Raw genomic sequence first — 26,669 nt, 5'->3', positions numbered from 1 at the left:
TATAGCATAATGAATACTCATTTCCTGAAATTTTTAATAAAAAGTTTAAACAGTTAAACTGTGCAATCTGCTGGTGTTCATTAATGATACTGCATATTTTAATGGTGTATTTATTATGCGGCCATGTAGAGAACAGGAAAGATGTTTGGAGAATATTTCTCGTCTCCAGTTTCAGAAGCTGCAGCCAAAATGTAGAAAAGAGGTTTTCCTTTTCAAAAAGTAAATGCATTGTTTGTGAGATTTCCAGACTGACTACACTGGAGACCGAAGACCTGCATTCATTCGTGGTGAAATCCATTCCACCCACATGGCTCCATGTGGGTGGAGTGTGAAGCAGTTGGGAAGTGGAACCTCCCACTCACTCCCAATTTAAAGTCTGGATACGGGGTTTCTGTCCTGCTCCACCTGAAACTGCTATTTCACACTCTGATTAGAATAGTGCCTGCAGACCCTCTGTGTCCACTGCACAGTGTTGAGGCCACTGGATCTGTGCAACCATGGATCTGCTCCCCCTTTTCATCCCCACTGTGGCCTTCTGCAAAATCTGGTACATTACCCTTCCTGCAGTGCATAAAGAGTTTGAGGCTGCTCTGCCAGCAGACTTAGGTGGAGCAGGGCTTAGGTGGAGCAGAGATGCCTGCACTGGCATTCTATCCCACAAGTGAATTGTACCCTCACTGGACAGTTACAAAAGAGGCAGTTGCAGTGCAGACTTTCCTATCTAATGGAACTCAGTAATATTCATCCTGAAAGATTTGCACATTGGCTTCACTGTGGGGTTGAGTTACACAAGAAATGGGTCCTCAAGACAGTTTAGTCCTCATAAAGATTTAATCCTTGGCCTGTCTGCTGAACCTCCCCAAGAAGTAGCTAAATTATTCACTGTCAATAGTAATTTTTGCAAATACCTTTTTCCTGATTTGGAATAGTTCTTGAACCAGCCTCTATTTTTATTAATGTACTTGTTATTTGGAATTACCTACTGGATAGCCCATGAGAACAAATTTCAGCCTATGGATCATTGCCAAATAGTTCACTCTGACTGCTGTTCACTATTCATTATTTGTAGCATGTGATTTCTCACATGGTATTGTTTCTGCTCCCTGATCATGTACCTGAAACATGTTAAACAGAAGAATAATGAATGGTGAATAATACACAATAAACTTCCAGTCTGAATTTTCAGACCAATAATTATTTCTGCTAAATACTTCACATTTTTATATTTCATGGGGAGCTAGAGGTCAGCCAAGTACTGGCAACATGACTCCACAAGTAACAGCAAACAGAACTTGCCATTTTGTTTCACGAAGATCGTCTCAAACCACTTGCTCTATTATCCAACTGGCTGTAAAGTCCACTACATTAGTGTTGTTTGCGGTGAAGACATTTGCCTATTTAGGATCTCAATCCATTTTCTCTCTCCTTTTACCACTCAAGGTGATTACAACTTTCATACACTACCAATCTGGATAATGAAGCTCAAGCCAGTGATTTAGCTAAGGAAGGCTTCCATGTTTTATTACCAAATCCCTGAGCCCTTCAGTTTTCCTAGGACTATTTAAAAATAGGTACTTCTTCAGAATTGCAAAATGATAAATTGTAAAATATTGCTAGAGTTTAAATATTTCTGAGAGCAAATCTTCACTCCCTGCTGTTTACAAGTAAAATACTGTCTACAAATAATACATTACATTAGTTGTCCTCTTTATCATAAAGCCATGTTGAATACTTGTAACATTTATAAAAAGACACCGAACTGATTGCAAGATGAGCATTACCCTTGAGCAAATTATGAACACATTTATTTCAGTCTTATGCATTTGAAACTAATTTTCTGGTAATATCAAAAGTGTTCATAGAATTAATTTCCTGTCAGTTCAGCAGTATTCAAGTGAATATTTTATGATTTTGCATTAGCTGTATTTGTCTAGAGTTGTGACATGATCAAGTCATTCTCTGAGGGAAACACATTAATAATTAAACTCTGTCCAATGTGGAGCGCTAAAGATGACAGCATAATTGTACATATTCAGAGGTAGTTTCACAAGGGAGAGAATGAGAATTGCCCTGCCACCATTTAAATGTCAATTTGGAATTTCTTTCTTAAATTAAAACAGTGCTGCAGAGAAAAAAAATAAGATGGGGGAAAAAAAGAGGTTGATGTCAAATCTGGATACTCTTCCCCTTGTTGTTTTCCCTTTCTTTTAAAAAGTGAGCTAAATGCAAATGGCTTCTCTCATTTTCTCCTTCAAGTGCAAGATAAAGTATCTTGAAGTTTTTTTCTCCCCTTTCTTTTGACGATATAATATCATTGGTTGTAGGACTGGGATTGTTTAGATGATAAATACAACATGCACAGATTAGCTCATGAGAAAATACTGCTGCCTGACACTGGAAGCTTTGATTGGTTTCAGCCCTTATATTTGACTTTTTTTTGCCCTGATAACTTCAGCAGTATTTTAAGATTTTAATCTACTTCCTAGTCAAATGCCTATGGATGGATCACTATATTTATTCTTATTTATGCTTCTTTTTCAGATTCTGAAAGTAGAATGTTATTGGATTTTAGCTGCAAAATTTCTAAAATTAGAGGCATATATTTTACAACCATTTAACATTCACTGATGAGATGTATCTGTATTATTCCAGAGAGGCAGGGAAACTGTGCTTTGTATTCCACACACAGACCATTTAATGAAATTGTCTCCTTATGACATCTAGATTAGAGATATGCCAAATTGTTTTAAAATTTAGTCCTGACTCTGTTGCTAAATAGTGTGTCAAATACTTACCCCTTTGATTAGGATCCACCAGGTACCTCCTGGCCCCCCACCCCTGGCCATGTGGCAGAGAGGAACCAGCCAGACACTCCAGCCAGTAGGAGCGGATGCAGCCAAAGCAGGGACCCGTGGACATTCAGAGAACTGTCTAGAGTTCTGACTGGACTTTCTCTGCCCTGTGCTGATTGGCTATTTGCTCCAACTCTCTCCCTTTTCCTCCATCAGTCTCTGCTCCTCAGCTTCACTCCACACTTGCCTCTTATCCCCACCCTGTCCCCCTCACCCTTTCCTTTCAATGTCCTAGCTCCTTTCACTTTTCATCTTGCATGTTACACTCCATGTCTGTCTTGACCATTCACGCTGTTAGCTCTTTGGGGCAGAAGCTGTATTTGTACATTGCCTAGCACAATGGGAATCCCATTCTTGGTTGATCCCTAGACACTACTGAAGTAAACATGATCAATAATGATGATTAACTTCACTCTGCCTGATACAATTATACCTCTGGGTTACAATTTAAGGCCTGTTGAAGTCTATAGGAATTTTTCCATTAACTGTAGTGGGAGCTGGATACATTAACTGGTTTGGTATGTGCACTAAAAGTAGTAGCATTTGATTTATGGTGCAGGTAAATATGTGAATCACTAAAATGAAGGGCACATGAATGGAAGAGGAGCTATCCTGACGTGTTTCCATGTAATCCTACTGCTTGCTAATATGTTTGTCAATGTCCAGAACTGATGCATTGCTAGAAATATAAGTCTGAAGTAGTATATAAGGGTTGTATTTTCTAAGTTTGCCACTTAAGTTGCATTTGCATGTGAAAAATGGTATTTACATAAAAAAAATCTGTGAAAAATTCCTCATTGTGCATGCAAATTCTCACTTGTACATGCTCAAAGACAACTTTGTGAACAAACTGTGTCCCAACCTTTAACAATTTACCATGTTTTGTTATGCTAAAAGGGAAAAGAGGAATGGGTTAAATACAAGAACAGAATAAGAGAGAAACAAGAAAAGTAACAAACAGCAAAAGTAATAGGTTAATATTAAGATGTTCTATACAAAAAAACTACATTAATAAAACATTAATAGTTTGAGGTTTTAATTTACACAAGAGACATAATACTCAGGGAAGGTAGTCACTGAAACTTTAGTTTCAGACTTAACACATATGCTTTACCTAACAGTCTCTTGTTACCCCACTATACATTATATGCAAATAAGTAAGTGCAATACTGACAGACCCCAGTCATTGGTGGGCAGGATTGAACCTGGGATCTCTGAAGCTTTGTGTATGAGCCTCTATTGCATGCGCTAAAAGCCCCATGGCTCTTAGGTGAGGCTGTAGCAGAATCATCAATCTGTAGATGATTTAGGTGCCACTAGAGGGGGACAGAGCACCACACCACGCAGGCATGGGTTACACTAGCACATGGGCTATATGTAGGATATTCCATGTGAATGAGAGAAAGGATTCCTCCTACAAACTGTAGGGAGAAGCAGAACCTCTTGAGATGAACCACAGAGTAAGGCAGGTGGAACATACATGGGTGGACATCTTAAGGAAGAACTGTTTGTGGAGAAAAGAGCCTCTTTTGTCTCAGATGAAGAGAGGTGCTCTTTGTATGAGGCTTGGTGTCTGAAAAGAGGAGGGGATGTTGGCATTTCAGATTGGCAGAGGCTACTTTTCATGAGTGGGGACTCACTATCTTAGATAAGAAAGAGCATGTCTTCATATGGGGATGACAAGATAGCATGTAGGAAAAGGAATAGTTTTTCAACAGATGTGAGTGCCACAGACTCCATTTTACTTTGGGGTTTATCTAACATTCACATGTTGACTGAACACATCTAACCTTACTTAGCTGAGGAAATTATGGCCACACCCTATGGTGGTGTGGCTTCATGCTAGTGATAATTTTGTTGCATTCATTAATAACCTGGGAGCATGAGCTAAAAAGAATAGGATTCAAATCTAGTTCCCCTGCATGACACTGCTTACCTCTATCTCTAGGCAACCAATCAATGCAGTCCTATAGGATGCAAAGGGTTGGATGCAGTTTAAATCAAGGCAGAATACAAAATTGTCCATAATTCAATGACTAGTCATTGCTAACAAGGAAATGCAGCAAGCTGTCTGGAGACCAGAGTATGGCCAATCAGGCCTAATGGTTGGAGCCAAGGGGAAGAGCTAGAGTCCGAACCCAGGGTCAGAACCAGAGTCAGAGCTCAGAAGCCAGAGCCAAGTATCAAAGCCAAAGTCAGAAATTGGAGCTTAAGGTCAGAACTGGGTTACCTAGAGGCAGGCAAGACTGGAGACAAGTAAAGAGCTATCACACTGATGGGCAAATGCTTTGAGCAGCCGCTGAACTGCTGCCGCTGGTGATCTTAACAACAGGTATGCTGACTTTTCCAACCAACTTGCCAGGAGGTCTAGCTGATGGGGCCCAGCTGTGCTCATTAGCATGTCAAAAGACTGAGCAGCACAGCTGCAGGGCATTCTTCCTGACACAAGCCTAAAATAGGCTTGGGTGGTCACCTACCTATCCCACTAAGCAACCTGCTTGACATATATAAAATTATACAGGATTGGAGAGGCTTATTTAATTTGAGACCAATTTGATTCTCAGTGATCAAGAATCCAGACACTGCCCATTCAGCTGAAACCTTACCATGGCTCCTATAATGTATTAATCCCACGATGCATGTACACATCTGCAATATCATTATTTTAATTTGTTGTACCATTAGTGTTAACATTTTAATTAATGATGAATATTTATAATCTATGAATATTCATTAAATGATGTTCACATTTTTCAGCGTTCTGATACCTCAGTGGGACCTATTGGCATGACTAAAGGACTTGGCAAACAAGTGCCTCCTAGGTGAACATCTTCATGTTCCTACTCTTTCTTCAAATAATGGCAACATTTTACATGAAGCTTGTTTTATGAGCATGGGGTCATAATGTGCCACTTTGATAGAGAAGTGCCTGAGAAACAAATGACAAAGGGCCTCAAAGAGAAGGTTATATGAATGTATTTTTTAATTGTTTCACAGGGAAAGAATCCACTCCAATAAATTATATCATTTTCTTAAGATTTGCTGCTGTTGAAACCTAAAATATGCAATGGAATAATTTATCAGCCTCGTAACTGTGTGAATTACCATCTAAGTAGCTCTCATGCTCCCATTATGCACTTTCCAAAGAACTGCATCTGAAAAGATTTTAGTCTACTCTGTTACATGTTATATACAATGAAATTAAATATTTGAAACAATCAGCAATTATAGTGCCTTTATAACCAACAATAAGAGAATATTTTAGAGAAAGTTTTGCTATTTAGTTTAGAGATGTGAAGAAATAGGAAACGTGATAAATGTGTGTTTAGAAATAATGAAAGGTACAGTGAACACTGATCAATCATGCTTCCTCATGTAGTCAAATAAAAGCTAGAGCTAGGGGATACTCATTGAAATTTCTTGGTAATAAATTTAGAACTGATACTTCCTTACACCAGGTATAATTACTTTGTAGAATTCATATTTATTGATTTTAGCTAGTTTTGTAGAATTTAAAAGTGGGCTGATGACTGCATGAATATACATAGCATAGGATAGCTATAGTAAAATAGCAGATTAGTCTGCACTGATAACAGGGAAAAGAACCTCATGCTTCAGATCACTTAGTTGATCAACCAACCTTATTTGAGATAATAATAATAATACATACCCACTCCACCAGTGTCTTAGTTAATAATTAAATTAACTAAGACACTGGTGGAGTGGGTAGGTATTATTATCTCAAATAAGGTTGGTTGATCAACTATGAATGCTTTTTCACTTTTCCCTAATGCGATGAATATCAAAACCAGTCAAGATATCAGACTGCATAATTCCTGTGAATGGTCTTTCTTTTGAGATTTTTGGTACTTCCTTCTTCCCTTTCGGCTATTTTGGAAATGTCCTGAGCACAACCTCTCTTTAGTATATTCTCATTTTAATTTTGCTCCCTGAATTAAGTGACAAATATAAAGGCACATAAATCTGAGAAACAATCAAACATTTAGAGCTGTTTGATTTATGTTCTGGGCAGTTCTTATTTATTTATTTATTCAGTTAACCCAATTCTTGTGTGTATTATTCTAGATATGCTCTTCTGACTTGACTGCAGCTGCATGAAACTTCAGTTTCAGTTTAGAAGAAAGTTAATAAACCGTTGGTTGATTGGTTTTGGTTGATATCAGTATGAAAAATTGCCTGAGTTATCAGAATAACCATGAACTTTGGCACCTGAGCAAAATGCAAAACCCACTTCTATGACCCAACCTGCTCATGGTAACATCACCCCAAATCAAACCAACAAAATCTATTCTTTCCTGGAACAAACAAGATAAATATAGGGGAGCTTTTGCTGGGGGGCAGAAGAGAAAAATATTCACAAATCATGATGGGAGCCATGGAAAAAAAACCAGATAGCATTTCAGTTTAAGAGTTCGGTTTGTTTATTTTCTAGCTGAGATAAAGGCTCATAGTGGGGTATGCAACCAATGTGGGAATTTATTTTGCTTTCTGTAAATACACCAAGGAGATCTGCAACATCCAAAGCACCCTCCATCCAGAATCCTGGTTATCTCAAATTAAATAAATAAATACATAAATAAATCCTGTAAGAGTTCATTTTGGATCCTATGCTTCTGCTAATAATGATTATGATAAATATCTGGCTTTTGCATTTGATTTTTCTGCTGATTCCTGTGTTCTTGATAGACATATTGTTGCTATAGCTATTGCTGCTGATCCAACTGCATAATATTAGGAGGATCTACAGAGATAAAAACAAGCTCTTTTATAGCCAAATAAAGAAATCTGTAATTTTACAAACAGGAAGCAAAATTGCTGGTGATCACCACATATTATGACCAAGACCACTGAGAGGAAATTCTGTAAAGAAAAGATGTGTTTAGTCCTAGACCTGGCTCTTTATCACTCTTGCTTTAACAGTTTAGCAAATTAGGGAATAAGTTATATTCAAATTAACATCACCCTATATTTAAAGAAAAATTTAAAGAGGGGGCCTTTCATTTTAAGTCATTGGTTCAAATCTAGTCAAGTTAGGTAGTACAAATGTTCATACTATTACATGAATTTTTCCATATTTGCTGTTGACAAATGATTCCCAAACATACTTAGATTGTAAGCTTGTTGGGGCAGAGACCATCTTTCTGTTCTATTTGTACAGTGCCTAGTACAATGGGCTACTGGTCTATGACTAGGGCTCCAACACAAATAATAATTAGTAATAATACTTTATTTTTATACATTTGTTAAAATCAAACACTTTATAACAACAAATTGAAGCCTACTTTTAGTTTGTGAACCGGGTTTGTTTGCTATTCATTTTGTTTAACCTCTAGGTCAGGTTTTCTAAACCCTTTTATCCTTTTTATGGCTCTCCTCTAGATTATCTCCACTTTGTCCACATCTTTCTTAAAGTGTAGCACCCAAACCCTGACACAATATTCCAGCTGAGGCCTCAGCAGGGTCGAGTAGAACTAGACAATTGCCTTCCATGTTTTACATATAATACTCGTGTTAATAACCCAGAATAATATTAGCCTTTTTCGCAACTCAGTCAAGTTGTTTGATATTAGCCTTTTCTGCAATATTTTTAAATGTGTTTTCCTTTTTATACTCAGCTACCATTGCACATGTGTTAGGTTGTCTTGACAAAAATAATGAATTTGGTTGATAGGACGGGTGGGAGAATGTGGGGAGAAGGACTGGGGGTAATCCTGCATCAGTTGAAGTCAATAGCAGTAGTACCATTGAGTTCAACAGGTGCAGGATCGAGCCTTAATTGAGAAACTAATTTTGACCCAAAGGATATCATTTGCTCTCGGGGCACAATATGGCTAAAACCTTGCTCTGATTAACATTATTTACTTCACTTTCAATGTGGGAGGAGAACTCAGAAAAGAGGCAAACTTTACCCAGTAAAATGACTTGCTCTATATAGTCCAAATGAAACTTTGCAACACCAAATTAATGAAAAGAACAAAGTGTGAGATTATCAGGCTGGCCCAGTCCCCTCTCCTCATGCCCTGAAACTCTATAAAGGACTGTTTGCACTGGAGCCCTCCCATGGGCCAGCGCTTAAATCTTGAAAATATCTCTGAAGTCCATCTGCCACAGTGCTTCATTTTTAATGAAAATGGAAGGTACCAACCATAACTAACTCCGATATGCCAAGCATTTTCGTAATGCCAGTTTGTTACATCTCAGAGGAGACAATTTAAACAGTGCCTATTTCTAGACTTGCTCATAAGCTTATGAACAAGTGTCCTTAGAGACGAAATCACAGAAACCACTCATAGGAAAGACTCAATAACAGACCTTTTTAACAACTGTCAGTGCAGGATTGTGGGCTAGAGTGTATTATCAAGTGTTTGGTATGATATATTTCCCCTGCCTGTGTGGTACAACATATCATTAGAAGTAAACTTCTTGTAAAAAACAATTCTAATTATTTTCCTCTCCTTCTGAACTAAACTACTGGCTTGTTTGCTAACAAATGTACCCTCTCCCCCACTGCCACACAAGTTACAGAATACTCAGTGTTGATTCATATTGAAAAGCAAAAAAAACTGTCAATTTTCTTCTGGTGGAACCTATCCTCTGCATATGTTGATCATCCTTAAGCCTGACCAGTCTTAACTCTCACTAGAGGAAGTATATATACACACAGTCTAGGTGAAGCACTTTGAAATATATACTGTGCTGATAGATATAGCAAGGAGACCAGTACAAAATAGGTGACTGGAGATTAGACTAGAAAATATGAAATTGTGAACCAGTGTTTCAAAGTCCATTGCAGTTAATGGGTGCAATTTACAATGCTCCTTAGATGATAAAATGAACTTTTTCACTATAGATTTTAGTTGATCATGGAAAGAAAAGAAAATAAAATGGAAAAATCCCCAGATCCTCGAAAGAAGAATTATTTCCAACACAGTGAAAAGGATCATAGAAATATGAAAAGGAAATGAGAACCGCAGAAATTTGGAGTGGATTGAAACAACCTTACTTATCTCAAAATCTAGAGGTTACAGGAACTTGCCATTGTCCAATTATTTACCTCAGCCAAACACACTGAAATAGCATAAAGGTTGTACTTTGAATATTAAAACAACAAGGAGAATAAACCAAGATCTTATTGGCACATTAACGAGGCCACAGAAAATGTTAATTCAATGGAAATATATAGATACCGAAGAACACTGGACAATGTATGTCTAAATGAAACTACGAGACTGTCTTTAATGTGGCATTGGAACAAGAAAAGTTACTTTTATATACGGCATTTGTTGCATAACTATAAATCTACTATAAATCTGAATAAAGCACATTGCCCAAATTATATGGGGCTGAATTTTCCTTGTGAGGAGGTCACACTGTGCATGGTCAAACTCATATCACAGACACACATGGAAAAAAGTCAAGAGTTATAATTACATTCACATGTTGGCTAATTGGGCCCGTAGGGGCCTACTTCCTAATTATAAGAGGGTATGCAGAAAAGAAATATCACCAAAAGCAAGTATGTATAGAATGAATATGAGTTTAAATGGGCTGTACTGGCTATATAAAAGCTGTAAAACTTGATAGGAAAGGAATGCAGTTACTTGCCAAATATCTCCAATCCATAAAAGACTTTCTTGATGTCATTATAAGGAGGAGGTGGGAGGAGGCTGCATTGTTTTAAAGGCAGAGAAATCTAAAAATCTGCTAACAACTATTGTAGCCTCAAGTGGGATTTCTTGATAATTATAAAGATGTAAGGGAGTGATAGAATCAGAGAAGTGCTTAGGGAAAAAATAACTTTTTGCAAGAATTAAAGAGGGGAAAAATCATATTGCAAAAAAAATAGACAAAGAGTAATGGAGGAACAGAAGAACTGGGTGCGTCTGAGAGAACTGTTAACCTGAAATGGAATGCCTTAAAAACTTCAGACATTCATTAAATTAAAATTGCATACGCTTTTAATGACATTGTTTATTAGTTTAGCTAAGGGCAGCTTTTTATCTCCCATAATTGAAAACTATATTTTGTTGTTTTGATTGTACACAAGGTAAAATTTACAGACTTTTTGCTCTATGCCTCTCAGGGGGGGTATACCCATAAGAGAGTAAATTATAGAATTTACAAGGTTGTAATTCATTTTATTTTACATCAAATGGTATCATTTTGATATATCTATAAAAGTGTCAATGTTTATATTAGATTTGTATGTAATATTACATTACACCTCATAACCTAGATAAAATGGCAGGAACCCTAACGCTGAATAAGAACAGGATTGTCTTTATCTCTTAAACCTGTCATTTTAATTTTCCACTCTAGTCAGTGCCGTATAAGCAGCCCGACTTAAGTTCCTGGTGGCTGTTAGACCACAGTCTTGTAACATTTTGAATTTAGTACCCAATCAAATTGCTTTGCTTTAGTATTCTTATCTTGATTTATATGAATGGGTATATGGTCCCCTCATAAGTATACCCGAAGGAATGTTGTATTTTATAGCATTCTAAATGCAAATCCTGTTTTGAGATTTATGCTCTGGACAGTGTAACCATGCCATTAAAAACAAATTTAAAATGAAATGCAGAAAAATTGAAATGACAACTTTAGAACTCAGAAATCTTGAGCAACCAACCCTGCTCCACTGAGCTGCTGCTGACTGCACTAGAGAGCTGTGAACAGTCAACAGATTTCAATTGCAAAAGCTGCTTTTTGTGAAGTTGAAATTAAATGCCCTGCTAATACAAAAGAAAATGTCCCTTGTGCCAAATCTAATCAAATCTAATGTGTATATTATAACTACCATATTTATAACCATATTATACTATATTTCAAAACCCTAATTATAAGGCTACTTCGTAAAAATAAAATTGGATCTCATTTCCACAGCATTTTTCAGTGAGAGATGTGAAACACAAATTAAGTATCTTAGTTTGCCATTCATTATTCCTTTGATTTCACTACACGCTGAGGGCCAATATTGGCTGGCTGTGGGCAGGGATGTGCTAGAGAGAGAGGGAATGAAAGGAGTCCTTTCCTCCCACCATTGCTACAGGAGGTAGCCATAGCCTGGTTGGCTGTGCTCGGCAGCACAATAATGGCAGGCAGGCTACCACTGCTGACAGCTGTAAAGAGGTTATCTGGGCGGTAGTTGATTATAGTCATAGTCTGTGTCCTCTCTAAGCTGTGTGGCTGCACGTCCACCCAAGAGTCAATCAAGTGCTGTGCAGTTGATTAGCAGAACCACAGACATACGGCAATGTGTGTTCAGGTGCCCCTCCCCACCACTACTCTGCAGCCGTGTTGCTCCTGCCCTCTGCCTTGGAGCCCCTGGCAAGCTGCTCCCAGGATTCTCCTGCTTGCTGTGCAATCAGCATGATGTCAGTGTGTCCTCCTCCCCCCACCCATGTACACACACACACACACGCTCTCTTTCACACTCACATCCCAAATACTTACTTGTGGTGTAGTTGTTACTTCTTGGTACTTCCTGCAATGCACATATATTCTCTGCAATTTTATTCTTTCTTCTATTATTAAAGAGCTGTTATTTTAGTTTTTTGACTGGTCTATGCGCTTCATAATTTTATTTCTCTAATGCTTAAAATTTAATTCTTTGAGTAGTGAACTCTAAAATTCCTAACCTGTCCTGGCTGGAGTAATTAACCCTATGGCCACTTTTAAAAAATATATATTTTAAGTAGGTTTGTTGTTTCTACCAGTGGCTCACATCACCTCGATATTGGTGCACAAACTGCACGCAACAAAATTCATTCTGCACATGGATGGAAAAGATTAGCAGGAGCATTGGCATAATCCTTCCCCACCCTGTGTACTAGCAAACCAGTAGCGGGACATATACCTGAGTGTTGATGGGATCTCTGTTGATGATAAGTTTAGCTCATTGTTAGAGGACATCCAGGTATATAGCAAGGACATACACCAACATGGAAGGAAAGTGGTTAGGACTCAGGCTGACAGGTTTGTTATCTGATGATGCATGGGCAGCATTGTGGGACAAGTACATTAGCTGGAACATTTATGATAAAATAATCAGTGAAATGGTTAACATTGTCAACATGTTATGTGTCATCCTTAGGTTTCTGACTTAACACCCCTTTGGGATGAATGGAGGGAGTTCACACATCAGCCATATTTTATGCTCTCTGTGGAGTTAGGAAAACAACATTGCATTGGCATACACTCTCTGTTGACACTTAAGTTTTCCTCATATCCATAGTTGCTAGAGACATTATATACCCAGACATTTTTAAAAATTAAAGCCGGATGTCAATGTTGTCATCTAAATATAGTCCTAAGAAAGCCAACATTGACACAGATTTCCTTTCTCAGGCACCCCGGATATGGAGAAATACAAGTTGCTGTGAAATAAACAAAAGTGTTCAAAGGATACTTTGATGGCTCTGGTGACAGATATACAAGCCCATCAGAAGGGGGAAATGTGCTACCTTGCTTTTCTAGCATATGTCCAACTGCTAATGTAAGAGAGAGGACAGGTTTCCCTGAATCCACACCATCCTCACTTAAAGGAATATATAAGGAGAACTGCACCCTTAGGGGAGTAACTGAGCGGCAGGGTAGAAATTAATTGTTCAGTAGGACACATAGATGACAAGAGACTCCATGTGTAGGGTTCCAGATACCAGTCTTAGATCTCACCCATTATTGTAAGGAAGGACTTGTTTATGAACAGGTAGGATCCAAAACCCAGTTTATGTTATCTGGAACTTATAACCTGTTGATGACCAGTATTTGCATATCAATACTATTCTCCTCAGGACTGAACACATGTTTCATTTGGTACAAGAGAGATTCTATTAGATCATTATACTAGTAATGTTTGTCAGTGAATAAACAGGAAAAACTAATACATAGATGAAAGCCTTCTTGAGAGTACTATCACCACCACTCCAAACCAGCTCATCTGCCTTGATTACCTGATTCTAGACATTAAAAATGGGGAATATGAATATATTTTAATGGTAACAAACCATGTAACTGAAGTTACACCGGTCCTAGCCAACCACCAGTAAATCAGGCAGAGCAGCTACTGAAAAAATATTCAGTGATCTTATCTTTATTTTGGATATCCTAAAATGATCTCCTCTGACCAAGGGAGGGAATTTGAGAGTCAAATACTCAAGGATTTTTGTGAATACAGTTGGATGAAAGGTCCTGTGCTACACCCTATAACTGCAAGGAAACAATGGAAAAAATTCAGAGCAATATTTAATAATATTACAAATACTGACTGAGGAATAAATGTCAAATTAGAAGGACTGTTGAACCCAACTAGCACTTATAGCTGCAACAAGCATGAAAAAAGGAATCACACTCCACTTCTGCTTTGAGATTATCCATATTTAACTTTTTGGACTATGTACACAACCAGGAGGATAATAGTCATGCTAACTACATGAATCAGTGGAAACAATGACTGAAGAAACAGAAAAGTTAACATCAAGAGCGAAAGCTTCTTTCAACCTCTAATCAATGTTTATTCCTAGGAAACAGGAACCTGATAAGAAACCTGTCTGAATGTTTCAGAGTAGCAGCCGTTTTAGTCTGTATTCGCAAAAAGAAAAGGAGTACTTGTGGCACCTTAGAGACTAACCAATTTATTTGAGCATAAGCTTTCGTGAGCTACAGTTCACTTCATCGGATGCATTCAGTGGAAAATACAGTGAGGCGATTTATATACACACAGAACATGAAAAAATGGGTGCCATCACACACACTGCAAGGATCACTCAAGATGAGCCACCACCAGCAGGAGAGCCGGGGGGCAGCGGCAGGAGAAAACCCTCTGTAGCGACAATCAAGGTGGGCCACTTCCAGCAGTTAACAGGAACGTCTGAGGAATGGTGGGGGGTGGGGGGGGGGGAAATAAACATGGGGAAATAGTTTCACTCTGTGAAATGACACATCCACTCCCAGTCTCCACTCAAGCCCAAGTTAATTGCATCCAGTCTGCAAATCAATTCCAATCCAGCAGTCCCTCGCCGGAGTCCGTTCTCAAAGTCTTTTTGTTGTAACATATTATGAATGCATCCGATGAAGTGAGCTGTAGCTCACGAAAGCTTATGCTCAAAATAAATTGGTTAGTCTCTAAGGTGCCACAAGTACTCCTTTTCTGTCTGAATGTGGTAGGCCAGGGAAACTCAGGTGTAGGGTGTGCAATCTATACTGTAGAAAAGGAAAGAGTAGGGGGTCCTATAGAAAAGCTGAAACTCAAGAGACAAATGGGTTCAAAGAGAACTTCACCAAAATCTTTTTAACTACTTGTGGTTTCAGATGATAATTCAGAAGGAATGTTACACCCAAAGTGTGCAAAGTGAACAATGAGGCAAGAAAAAAGATACTAGGACTGAGTAATGCAATGAGACATCAGTTGAAGAAAGCTGCTGTTGGATATAGCCCATCTTTCGAGGATCATCCTGAAAAATTGAGTATAGTTACTACCAGGGAGCAGGATGTAAGTTACTTTTCCAGTCCACATGGATACAGTGTCCTGAAGGCTGAATTTCACTTACAGGAGACCGAGCTAGGTATCAGCGATAAAGTATCAGAAACAGTGACACCAGGAAGAATGGATAATCAGAGTCAAACACTATACCATCCGGTTTCAATAATCTAAATAAGTGAGAAAGCCAAAGGAGATGGCCAGAGAGGAGGTATAGTTATGTGGTTAAGACACTAGACTTGGGCTCAGGGGTCTGAGTTATATTCCCAACTCTGCCACAAACTTCCTGTATGATCTTGGACAAGTTGCTTAATCTCCCTGCCTTAGTTCCTTATCTTACTATGAGGATACTAATACTCCCTTTCTCCCACCCTTTGTCTCTGTTTAGCTTGTAAGGGATAGTCTCTTGCTATGTGTCTGTACAGCGCTTAGACCAACTGGCCCTGAGATCTTGGCTGGAGCATCTAAGTTTTTCCTTACTACTAATAAAAAATAATCAATTATCTCTTACGGGTACTTGGGACAGCCATAATATCAGCCATGGTGCCCTCAAAATGTGGTGAGTAACTATGGGACCCCTGTATTCCACTCCATCCACATAACAAATTTTAGTCCTAAAATCATTTGTGTTGGATGATATATTAATAGTTCTGACCAACAGGCAAAATCTAACAATATAGTAGTTTAATCTATGTAAAGATAAATTTGATATGTAGGCATATTTGTTTGATATAATTTTAATTATCTAGGAAGACATTTCTGTAAAAGGAGAGATGTTGAACTATGGAAGAATGAAGCCATATTTCAATACTGATATTCATGTAGAGAATAGTAATATTTATTGTCCTAGAAGGATGTTTAAAACAATGTTAAATTCACAGAGGAATTTCTGTTTTCTTTACAGAGGAAAGTTAAAATGGGAGGGATATTCCACACTGGGCAGAGCTGTTCATTGTGGACCCTGTCTGGAGCCTGGCAGACCCATGGAGCCATTTGGTTGGTGGTGGCAGGAAAGCTGACGCCAGTATCAAACAGAGAAAGTGAACACAGAGTCTAGCAATGTCTTGGGGAGATGACTGGCCCTTTAGTATGTCTTTGGGTGACGACAAATGAGTCTTTGGAAGAGCTCTGCAGAAAGAGGACAGAGAGCCGTGCCTGAGGAAGTTAGAGAGCCACCAAGAGAAAGTTACTAGGTGTGACTATTTCCATTTTATTGTAATAAAGTGATTTGCAGCTTCTCAGGTAGGTGGTTATGTCTACATATCCCTCCCAAGCCTCCCTTCCATTTAGAGTGTGAGATGCAGATGTATGAGGAGGAAAGGAGAGAAACATGACTCAGATACTACTGCAGTCCCCGCACTCAGCTCCCTCCTACCATCCGCTAGGGTAAAATTACCCTAGGACACAGAGGAGACAAAGTCTTGGTCCTGCCCTTCCTTCACAGGGAATTAGTGGTGGTGGCTAGATAAAGGTCTGTATTCAGAATGATCATGGGATGCACTGCCCAGAAAGTCAAACTTGGGCCAGTGCCTACAAGACAGTGTCCCTTTGTGGCAAATTTCTGTTTTAAAATGACAGATTTTGTTTTGAATATTGCAATATGTAGGCAACCTAATTCTAATCTCACTCACCCCAATGTAAACTGCAAGTATCTCCAGTGAAGCTAACTGAATTAAATTGATATAAACTGGTGTGAGATCACAAACAGGTGCTAGACAATATAGCAAAGTCATTTTCCCCCTACTCTTATTGACAGTCCTTTACACTGTAAGTACTAATGTTTTCCCAAATTCCTATATGAAAAAGCTGGGTATTTGTCAAAAATACCTAAAATGTGTGCTGCTTAACCAGATAATATGGGATAATCATTTGTTTTTGTTTTTTAATAAGAATCCAAGCGGTTTTCTAATAAATGAAAATGCAATAGCTACACTGCAATGAATTGTTCAGTCAGAAAAGATAATAATATGCTCTGACAGCAATCAACACACTAAACCTGAAGGCTAGGAGCATTTCTGAGTAAAGGCTATTAACTAATTAGTTAAATCAGGTATAAAGTCCAAAATATTACAAAGGAACACTAGAGATAGTTACTGCCCTTAGGATATAAGTATCAGACACACATGGCCCAGTTCTGCTTGCCTTACTCATGCAAGTACACTTGTTGTCTTCAGTGGCTTACTCATCTAAGTAAAGCAAACACGACTTGGCCCAAATTTGATTAGATAAAAGGTATTCATCATCCCTTCAATCAATCATTCATTTAAGTGTAAGTAATCTGATCTATATACATTCACTGTATTCATTGATAATGTGTAATGTCTAATTAAATGAGAAATATGTATTAAAATAGGGTTAGTTTCCTCTCTTAAGCTTACAAAGGACAAGAAATTCAGAGTTAAATATCTGTTCTTTCAGTGGGATCCCTTTATTTCCCCTCTGTTTTTGCTCATAATTTTCAAAGTCCCTGGTTCAACCCTCCCAGCTGAAGAGGACTAGACATCTCTCCCTGTGGAGCTGGTCAATGCCACTCTGAACATTAGTGAGACGAGAGTCATTCAGAGTCAGAGTGTGCTATCCCCTGCAGGCATCAGAGCAGAAAGCCCAGGTTCAGGATCCTAAATTAATGCCTGTGTATCAAGAGGAGACTATATACCCATAGTGTGAAACAAATAATTACCCCCCCTAAACTTTTAGCGTAGATATGCTGACATAACTCAATGCAGTTTGAGTGTCACCACTATAATATACCTGAATATGCAATTCTGTGAAACAAACCCACATCAGCAAATGCTCAGTAAATAACCGTCTTAAAATATCAAACTTGCATTATATTCATAAACAACTTCCACTCCATTTGCTTAGTTTTTCAGATTACGTTGGTACAAATACAATATATTGAACAGTCAAGCAGGAGGAACCCCACATGGCTTTAGAATGTGAAAAAACTGCCCTCTGGGTTGAGAAATGCTCACATATTATACACAAATCCTATTCCTCTTCTTCTACTCATTGTCCAAATTACTGAGACCAATGCCATCAGATCAGATTTAACATCTACAGTTAATTCCAAATACTCTGCTTATGTCTGGTTACTTTGCAATTTTGTCCAACCTCATCAGGACCATTATTGTTCCAGTGCAATTTGATGGTGTGAAATCCCTAGCGGGATGTATAGGATGCTGATAATTCAGTCAAGACTAATACCTGGGCGGGTAGGGGGAGTTACAGACTTGTTTAGCACAAAATGCATTCTTTGCCCTTTGCTATCATACTTTATAGCCCCAACCTGAAACACTTACTACTGGGCATAATACTTGCAACCACGAGTAGCCCCATAGACAGCGCTTACAAGATTGGCACCTTAAAATTAATGGAATGGATCATTTTCAGCTACCACCATTTGTTATTTTGGAGAGAGAAAATCTAAATAGGTGCTAGTAGTTCCCAGTAAGCAGAATTTCTTCTAAAGAACAACAAAAAAAAAAACCTTAAGTCTTCAAAGAAAAAGTCAAATAATCTTGAAAGCATTTGTATTAGCTCCTATTTTTTTAATTTATTTATTTTTTAAGATTTAAATATTGCTGAGCCCAAGCTATAGCTTACATGAAAACAAGGAATTGAAGTTCGGTTTCAAGAGTTACAAGGTTTTTTTATTTTGTATTTAGAAGATATCAAAACTCACAAAGACAAACTTTTTTTTTTAAAGTCCTTTTCCTTACAGAAATAGGCTTCCAAGCAAAAGCTGATAAGCCAGAGATGAGGATTTTCACCCCAAAAGGTTCATACAGGGAAACAGAAAAATCCAAAAGGCATGTTAAGACTCTTGATGGGAAGGGGAAAAGAAGAAAGAAGGCGACCACACACCATGAACAACTGCCTCTTAGAGGAGCTCATGACAGAGAGCAAAGTTACAGGTATTCTGTGCTGAAGTGTTTATACCATACAAAAAAAAAAAGTGTCAAATACAAAAATAGAGTTTACCCTTAAGACTCATCAAAACCATTTATTATAAATATAACCCTCTACTAATAGAGCCAAAAAGGGAGAAACAAAACAAAACAAACAACCCTTTAGAAGATAACGCTAAACAAAACCCCTATTAATTATTCAAAAAAAGTTTAGGAAAACTATTACTGAAAACAACTTCTCTAGATGAAACACCTAGCTGATCATAATCTTTCCTTGAGCTCTCAGGTAAGGCTTTTATACTCTCAAACAGAGCCCAAGCATGTCACAGGTGAACTAAGCCCTCCTATTACTCCACCCCAATTTGGCCCAACAAGATCCCATATAAAAGTGGTCCCAGGTGTTCTTTCAGTTTATTTGATTCATTTGTGGTTTGGGGGTTATTTGCTCTCTTAGGTTTAAGAAGGCTCTCTAGAGGGGAAGAAATGTTCTATACTTCTTTTCTCTTCAGAAGTCTTTATTCACTATTCTATATTGGAGCTATTTAAAATAACAAAGTAATTCTTCTACAGAATAACTCATATACTTAAATTGTTGATTCACATACCTGTACTGTTAACTTCAACCTAACTCTTTCTGTGTGGAAATAATTATTACATAGCTATTAGAACATACAACTATATAGCATAGGGTTTGAAGTTTTTTTTAAAACCTAGTTTTTCCCATTTAGAAAATGAGGCAGAAGACTAAAGTTTGGAGTAATATTCACTATCAATTGTTTTTATTTACATTTAATTGTGGACAAAGCCTGACTATTAAAGACTTGTGATAAGGTAGCTATTCCTGCAGAAAGGTTCTTGTGTTTTTCCAGGGTCTTTAGAAAATATTTTGGAATATTCTGTGCATAAACTTCACCAAGCACCAGGGATTTCTTCCTGCTTGGTTAAAAACTAAGTACATTTTAAGAGTTATGATTCATTTTCTTTTACAGTACATAATTTTGTAATTAAGCTAATGTTTGCAATTTGCTTTGAAGGTGAACAGTAGTATATAAGTGCTGAGTATTATAACTTGTAAAATGCACTTGAACATCAGGATGATGCAGGTTTGGGAAAATTACAAGTGATTATTTAGAATAGGTCCCATAACTATGCTAAACTAGATCACAAGGGGTTAATTCTGTTTCTGGAACTAAATCAGAATAACAGGGCTGTTCTCTGGTAGATCTGCAAGGCCTGAGGGAAGAAATTAGGCAGCAAAATCCCCCACCCCCGAACATAGAGAAATGCCTGCTGAATTCTCATAGTAATACATCCATCACTCCCTCACACTTCTCACTCCAAACCCTATCCTCCTATATGCTATTGCAGAGAGACCACCATATATAATTTTGCTCCCCAATGCGTAAGAGTTATCTGTGATCAGGCTTCTAGAATCTTGTCCCTGGGCAGCAGATGCACTCAGCTTTTATCGTGCCCCGAGTTTCCTGCTCCATAGAGGAATTTTGCTCTTAGGTCATCATCGATTATGGTCAGAATTGTTTGGTGGACTTTAGGTTGAAGATTTGCTGTAGGCATAAGCATAAATTGGCAATCAGCTTTTAAAAGCTGAATCTTCGCTGCAAAGCCTTCACAGAGATTCACAGTTGCTTTAAATTCAACCTTAGAACATGCTAGCACAGAAGATACTATCACTTTATTAAAAAGCAAAAGTCAGATACGTTACAGATCAACACAAATGTATTTCCCCCTCAGAAGAAATCTTCAAAGGAGGAAGAGACCAAAATAAGAAGGAAGGCTGAGGCCACTGCTGCCCTCAAAGGATCTGCAGATTGACCCCTTTTGTTCAGACAGGTCTGAAAATGTGTTGAATCCTGATTCCTGCCCTCAGCAGCAGCAGTAGTGGGAAACAAACTGCTATCTTAAGGGAGTACTGAGGAGACTGCACTTGCTAACCCCCTAGTGTGCTAAGCTACTCCATCAGCAACAGATCTGGTATAATTAGCATACTTCCCTTTGGAGGTGTGATTCTGGAATAGTAACAATGAAAGTAGGTGTGGTCTGACTAATGAACATAACAGATTGTAGAATTAGCTGCAGTGTGGACTAATAAAATCCATATATGTACCTTTTAATTCCTTTGGTTCTTTAGTCACATCGTTCATTTTTTGGTATTTTCTGTCTTGCATTTTCCAAATGCAGAAGTCTTTTTTTTTTTAAGTACTGTGAAACGTACCAGCCACTTGACATTCTCATTTAAATCATGGAGGCTATTCCTTTTTCATAAAATTTATGAATCTGAGGTGGAAGAAATCTGCACAATTTTTAGAAAAAATAAAATCAACAAAGTAGAAGACTGTCTGAGTTTCTTCTGGGAAACAATGTGCTAATTTTATTCATGTAAATACTCTTGCATGTTTCAGATGTATGAAAGTCTGTTAAATACGTATTTTAGTAAAACCGCAAGCCCCTCAAAGGGATTTGTGACTTGTGAACCTTGCATCTCTCTATTTCTTCCCTCCCCTCCCATCTTTCTTTCTCATTTTAACTGGAAAAATGCATAACACTGATGAAGTAAAATGACTCAACTGCTTTTCTTTTCCTAAGACAAATGGAAACAGGCTAGTTGGAATTCATCCTGCACAGGTTATAAGTGGGAATAAGTGAGTTTATCCTCACACACCTTCTGTCTCTAATTTAACTCTTTATTCTGACATCCCAGTTGGTATCCAAATATGACAGAATCAGATTACAAATACAACTGAAGGAGATTTTCTGTCTTCTTCCAAAGGTGAATAATAATTTTACTTTCTAACAACCACAAAATTATAAAAGCTATAACATATTTTAAAATAATTTTACTCTTCATATTAGGGTCCTATCGACACATATTCCCTGCAAAGGGCTTCCATTAATATCAATGGGACATCCTTGCTTAGATGTAGGGCAGTATATCTGGCCATTTATCTTGACTTGCTCTTTGCAAAGTATAGACTCACCATGAAAAAGTTAGCACTTCCTAACATTCCCCACTCTATAGTAGTACATAAACACCTACCCAAGACTTGCTTGCCAAATCTCCTCCACCTTGTTATTCAAATCCTTCTTACAAACTTACTTCTGTTGGGTGGCTGACAAATAATTGCATAATCCTTTCGGTGTAAGCCATGACTCTACCTGAGGTAATTGTGTGGTGCAATTGTGGTGCAGTGGTGAGCTGGAGACGGTTGTTAAATTTAGAAGCCCTTTTAGAACTGGTTGCCCTGTGCGGGACGACCGGTTCTAAAAGGGCTTCTAAATTTTATAACTGGCCAAAAGTGGTGCCTTAGGCACTAACTCCGTGGGTGCTCCGGAGCTGGAGCACCCATGGGGAAAATTTGGTGGGTCCAGCTCCCCTCCCTGCCCCAGCTCACCTCCGCTCCACCTCCAGCCCTGAGTTACGCGCCCCCCGCTTACCGCAAATTAGCTGTTCGCGTGGGAAGCATGGGAGGGCTGAGAAGCAGGTGGTGGCTTCGCGCTCAGGCCCAGGGAGGCAGAGATAGAGCGGAGGTGAGCTGGGGTGTGGGGGGGCACAAGGAGGGCCACCCATGCTGCAGCAGGTAACCGGGCAGCTGGGGCACGCAGGGGAACTGCTCCCTGCCCCAGCTCACCTCCGCTCTGCCCCGCCTCCACCTCCCTGGACCTGAGCGCGAAGCTGCCGCCTGCTTCTCGACCCCCCCCCTCCCCTGGCTTCCTGCGCGCGCCCCCCCCGCCCCCAGCTTCCCACACAAACAGCTGATTCGCAGGAAGCCAGCGAAGCAGAGTGGGGCAGCGCGTTCAGGGGCAGAGGCGGAGGCAGAGTGGAGAGGAGCTGGAGCGAGGGGCGGGGAGCTGCCGATGGGTGCTCTGCACCCACCAAATTTTCTCCGTGGGGGCTCCACCTAGGAGCCAGAGGGACCTGCCTGATGCTTCCTGGGAGCTGCCCCAAGTAAGCACTGCTGGGACTCCCCACCTCGCCCCCCGGCAGGTCCCTCTGGCTCTTAGGGGCGGGGCGGAGTGAGCACCCACTACGGTGGCCCGGATCCGGGGCAGTCACGGGACGGGGAGAGGGTGGATGGGGGAGGGGTCGAGGGGGGGGCAGGCCACGACCCCCTCATGGGGTGAAGAGGGAACTGGTTGTTAAGATTTTGGCAGCTCATCACTGGGTAGGTGGCTGTAAAATGTTGGTTTTCTAATAGTTTCTACATTTCAGTGCATTATTTTTGCATTATTATGCTTTATAATTCACTAGTTCATTGCATGTAATACATTACTAGTGAGACCAAGGAAGCTATCCTGTTTTAATATTACACTGCCTGTATTTATTCTTTGTACTCTTTCTCTTTTCCTTTTCTTCCCCAGGCATTTTATTTCCTTGCAGCAAGAAAGCAGGAACCTAATTTTATCACCAGCTGATGCAACCACTTTCCCAGTAACTTTGTACTCTGCAGGATTGAATCTTTCCTACTCCCTTCACCTGGGCAACAATTTCATCCTATATATCTGGGGGCTCTGGAACTCAAATCTTTTTCTAAATCTGTCTTTCAGTTGACATCACAAAAGGGAGATTTAGGTATTATAACCATTGTAAACTTAACAAATGTGATAAGCTGGACGTCATTAAGCTACAGTGCAAAGGGGAAGTTTAGTAAAACAAAACATTATCAAATATAACTTACGTATAATGTTTCTGGGAAGATATTCTGGTAATTTAATATTAAGATGCTGTGCATAATTCCTGTAAATTCACCACTGGAGTTAATTTCAATAAGAAATGCAAAGCTTGGGGACAAACCAGTTGCTACTTATGTATAACCTTAAAATTCTCAACTGTTCTCATACAAGCATGCATGTAAGCTTGAGCCAATTTGCTCCAATCAATAAACTGCATGCTTTTCCTACGTATCTTTGTTTGCACCTAACATGACGCATGGGAATCAATGGTATCAAGTATCAAATGTTTTCAGTGGTTCCTCTGAAGCATAGGAAGAAGCAGCACAGAATTTTAAATCAAACTTGATAGGTGTAAGCATTTTCTTGACATTTTGTGAAGACCATTTTTTTCTCTTTAGCATATTAGTGAGCGTTTATATAAACATTTTATGATATTGCATTAAACAGGAAACCATAATGATCACCATTAAAAATTATTGTTTATTTATTTGTATTGTAGCACCTACGGATCCCACAATGAATAGGGCCCCACTGTGCAAACATATAGCAAAATACAGTCTCTGCTCCAAAAAGCTTACAACATAAATAGACAAGACAACAATAATTCCTTTCTCCCATTCTTTTTGTCTCTGATTTGCAGATGGGGAACTGAGACATCGATTAAATGATTTTCTAAATGCTGTACAGGAATTTTGTGCCTGACCTGGAAATTGAACCCATATCTCAGACCAGAGTTTTAACTGCAAGACCATCTTCTCTAACAGCTCTCTAGTACTGAGGTATTTCATACACCACTGGATGATAACCACTGACAAATGTTCATTTTTTAAAATCTGGAACTCCTTTTGACACATTCTATGCCGTGCAACAGATCCAGCATTTGCATGTCGGGAACAATAGAGGACATTATGGTGTAAAATATTGAGAAGTTTAGCTCTGAGTCTCCTAGCCCCTTGATAATGGAATCTCTACTGTGTGAGAGAACACTTGGCTGTATCTGGAGGGAACTTTTTGGAGTATTAGTCAGATACCACCAATAAAACACTTCTGAAATAGATCTACTGCATGTTTAGAAAGCTGGATCAAGATTCATATAACTTCTGTGCTCTAGACCTGCAACATACATAGCACTAAGTCTTATCGGGTGAGTCCTTTACTTCAGTGCAATATGGAAAAGTCAATATGTATCTCAGACATGCAATGATACTCTATGTACTTCTAAGAAGACATAAGAGACTGAATGAATATCTGATTTCTAATTTGTGAAATAATAAAAATAGAGAGCATCTATGTAATGCTTCCCATCCAGTGATCTCAAAGTGCTTCAGAGATTTTATACAGCTAGAATAGGCTGGCTATAAAGACAAAACTCACATTTGTAAACGAGGTTGTACTTCCAAATGAATAGAGAAATTCACACAAAAATGGACTGAATGTAATGGTTGTAGGAGCAAGCCAGATGGTTTTGTAGATTAAATAAACCTGCATATGGTTATGGAAGTTAAACTATGAATTAGTCAACATGTATAGTTTGGAGGAAAATGTCATAGTCCTTGTTTGTGAACTGCATAATTGTGGCCCAGATTCACAAACCAGCAATCCCTCTCCCTCATATATCCACAAGAAACTGCAGTGCCGTTCATAGTTAGACATAAGCATGTTCAGGAAGAGAACCTCTTGTATCTCTTATAATTGAAGATCAGGCTAAATAAAAAGAGGCAGAACAATAGCTCTGGCAGCGAATCTTATCTGCGGGCATAAGAGCTCTGTGACAATCACTGAAAATAAAACAGAAGGGCCCACCACAATGAATGGAATGTAACCCCAGCACCTTTCTCTACCATCAGCATCATGGCACTTGCTAGCCCTCCTTATAGTTGAAGAGGTGGCTCCATTATAAATAAATAACAAGTCATTCTGTCAAACACATTGGCTAATTAAGATAAAAGTGATGTTGGGCCTTGTGAATTTTTAATCTAAAATATGAAGTACAGTACATTACATTGATAAATTAAATATCAATAAACCTTTAAGATTTTTAGAAAGTAATTTAATTTATATTTTAAAAATTTCTAAAGTGAATGAGACTGGGACCAAAACAAACCTACAACAAAATGAAATTAAGTCAGTGGAACAATGTGCACTGAGCTGGTACACAAAGGTGCCAAATTATACCTGTCATAGGCTGACACTGGCCTTTAAGAGGGAAGAGCCAATGTACCTCTGACAGTTCAATGAGCCCCAGTTAGGCTTTAGAGAGAAGGCACTTAGGCCCTAGAGTGAAGGGGACTGGGTGAATCAAAGAGACCTTGTGAGCTGGAGCTGCCTTAGAGAATAGCTGGAGTCAGTCAGGAGAGGGACAGGTGAGATCTGCCAGGAAGTGAGTATTGGCAGGTGCCAAAAAGAGAGAGAGGGAGCAGCAGAGAGTTGATAGGAGAAAAACATGCAGAGAGCAGAAAGCTCTGTAGGCCCTCCCTGGAGAGATGGAGGATTTGTCAGGATGCCAGCAGAGGGAGATAGAAAGATTATCCTGGGAAATATCTTGTCCCACTGGGATGAGATGGAAGCACAGTAACGCGACCCTTTTCGTGGTCTACCAGTACTGGCTTCATGCTGTGCAACCGGAGCCATTGAGCCTTTCTCTGTGACTTCCTTTGCCTTGGGTAGATAGTGCCCTGCTGCCCTGCATCTTTGCTGTCTGTGTTAGCCATCATTTTC

At 39.0% G+C, this 26,669-nt stretch overlaps 1 long non-coding RNA gene across 1 annotated transcript; it reads left to right on the top strand.

The window, feature by feature from the left end:
• Positions 1-19,598: 19,598 nt before the first annotated feature.
• On the top strand, positions 19,599-25,905 carry LOC122461437. Its single transcript, XR_006283323.1, has 4 exons — positions 19,599-20,093; positions 21,982-22,050; positions 23,640-23,850; positions 24,592-25,905. It is a non-coding gene; the product is annotated as an uncharacterized LOC122461437 (long non-coding RNA).
• Positions 25,906-26,669: the final 764 nt, after the last annotated feature.

The sequence above is a fragment of the Chelonia mydas genome, chromosome 8 (assembly GCF_015237465.2).
Source record: "Chelonia mydas isolate rCheMyd1 chromosome 8, rCheMyd1.pri.v2, whole genome shotgun sequence".
Taxonomy (NCBI): domain Eukaryota; kingdom Metazoa; phylum Chordata; order Testudines; family Cheloniidae; genus Chelonia; species Chelonia mydas.
This window is presented reverse-complemented; position numbering and strand designations above follow the sequence as displayed.